This window comes from Halyomorpha halys, unplaced genomic scaffold (assembly GCF_000696795.3).
Source record: "Halyomorpha halys isolate HHAL.00 unplaced genomic scaffold, Hhal_1.1 Scaffold279.1, whole genome shotgun sequence".
In the NCBI taxonomy this organism is placed as follows: domain Eukaryota; kingdom Metazoa; phylum Arthropoda; class Insecta; order Hemiptera; family Pentatomidae; genus Halyomorpha; species Halyomorpha halys.
The window spans coordinates 59,353-62,127 of NW_027115598.1; positions in this window are offsets into that span (position 1 = coordinate 59,353).

Sequence of the window (2,775 nt, forward strand, 5' to 3'; positions counted from 1 at the left end):
ATATAAAAAAATATCTGTACCTCTGATCTCAAATATTTTTCTTTAAGCCAAGAATATTAATATAATTAAATTTTACTCACCCAATGAAAAAAAAAATTTACAATTGCCATTTAAGGCAACAATCCTGCACTCTACTTCTAGATACAATAGAACGAATTACACTAGTCGTTAATGTGTGTATCAGCTATGGAAATGTTATGCTAATAGATTTTAAATTTTACACATTTCCCTTGAAAAAGGGGATAATTTTTACTTATGTTTATATTGGAGAAACTTAAAAAAACAAAAAAAAAAACGAATTGAGCAACATAAAGGTAATTGAAAAAAGTCAAAATATAAACACTACAACATAGCATAAAACTAAAACACAATTTTTTTCCCCCAGAAATATTAGATATAGTTAATTACACAAAAATACAGAAGAATAACAGAAGTCATGCACAACGAAAAAACAAAAACAAAGAACATGCTGTCAATTTTAAAACCGATAAAAATAAATTAAGTGTACATTATATAAATATAATAAATTCTAGATTTTCTTTTTTAAGAATTTGATCATATTATTTTTTAATTGTTGATGTGAAGAAACTTCAAATTAGAATATATTATTATTCTATATTTTGTATTGGTACAAAGTTTCGGGATATTACCCCATATACATAAATTATTGTATCCTCATATTTGTCATTTTTATCAATATCCATAGTGAAATTTTGTCATTTTTCAGTTAGATTAGAAAATCCACAATAAGCTCAAAAGATGGACTACATTCCACTATTATTCCAAAACTTTTAGAGGATATGGAGGAAAATTTTGTATAATTTATGTTTTTTTATATAATAATGGAAAAAAAAATAGTAATCTTTACAGATGTAAAATAAAATTAAAAAACTGTTAATAATTTCTGAGATAATTGTTTGAAAAATGCAATTAAATTTACTTCAATGGCCATTATATGACAATATAGAAATTTATCCATAATAGTCATAATTAAAGCTTTAATTATTTTAAAATTAAAAAAAATATATGAAATTTGCTAAATAAAAGACGCTATATTATTCTTTAAATTTTATTGAAAAAGTCCTTTGTTTGCTCTACGTTACAAACAAATATTTACAAATATTTTATTTTCAGATACAGCAATTATTTGCTTATTAAAGAATTCCTCATATATTTATTTAAAATATCTTCTGGAATTTTAATCTATAATATTATTATTCTTTTAAAAATATGATCAGTCATTTAACCTATATATGATTTTATTTTGGAAGAAATAATCAGTATGCATTTCATTTAGATTCTTCTTGTTAAATATGCATATGGACCTAATAATTCTTTGCATTTACCGTAGATTATTACATTTATTTTTGTCGCTTACACTTTTCAGTGTATTTTTTATTTTTTTGTACAATGTAAAATATGAATAAAGACGTGTTTATAAAAAGTTTTTATACTTTCTATACATATAGTATAAAATATATATAAAATCGGAGAGATAAGAACGGATAATGAGGAAGTGTGTAGGGGGTAGGAATTTACGGATCTTTTATTGCATTTTTATACAATTGTTTGATTCATTTACAGAGCTTTCTTTTCCTTTCCTTTTTAATATTTCAATTAATGATCACCCAGTCAAGCAGAACCTGTTTGCTACCATTGTACGTTTGTACCATTTTACAGTGTTAGAAAATTCCTTTCCACATTTGATTTCGTACACAACAGTGGAAATCCTCAAAAGATGCGAGCTCTATGGGACTATCCCGATACCCTCTTGAACCAACTCCCTACACCTTTTTGCTTCCTCTCCACGGAGGATTACTTTATGGAAGGAAGAAGCTGAGTGCCGTCTCATGGATATCTTTTCCAAACGGGACATTCCTCAGTTGGATGTATGTATTTCTTTCACACTATCCTTCTTTCCTTCCTAGCCCTTTTTCTTTCGCTCTCAACATTTAAAGAAAAGCTATAACAAACTTTTTCACCATTGCCCAATGTTCGTCCGAGCGCCACATTTACTCCACCCAATAAATTACTCTTTGATCATTTTTAAAATTGTATCGATTCGATATTGTTCGTTTGTTGAACATTGTTTCAAATTTTGTTAATTAGCTTTAGTGGTTTATTTTTTATTTAAATAAATATACTAATATAAATTTATAAAGACATTATATGTCTAGCTAATTAACTTAGTAAATCTCTGATTCAAATTCCAGAACAAAGGTTGAATTTATAGGTTACTCACTAACCCGGCAATGCTTCAATTTTTTTATATTTAAGGATGTATATAGATTTAATGTACACAATTTATATTTTTTTATGTCTGTTTACACACACACACGATCAATCCGAATGTCCATCTTTGGTTTTACTGTCATTCCAAATGATCGTTTAGGGATTCCTTAGTGCCTGGAGCGTAGTTGTTCAAGCTTGTTTTTCTCACCAGAGTACGCGAACGGAAGGATGAAAAAAGTATTTAATACATTCAAAAATTATATACCAATATAATATATAATATGTATAACTATATTTATTTTTCAAGTAGTTATTTTTTCTAATTTTATGTTTAATTATCAATTGTTAAAAACAAGTATAACCAATATAATAATCACGAGCCCTACTAGCTTAATTGAATAGTATATATTCATAAATACAAGTATTCAAACCACCAAAAACTAAAACTAATACTTAGTTTTCCATAATGAGGATGATTAATAGTGATATTAAAAGAGTTAAAAAGTGTTGAAGTACGAGTTGGTAAAATTATATCAAGAAAAA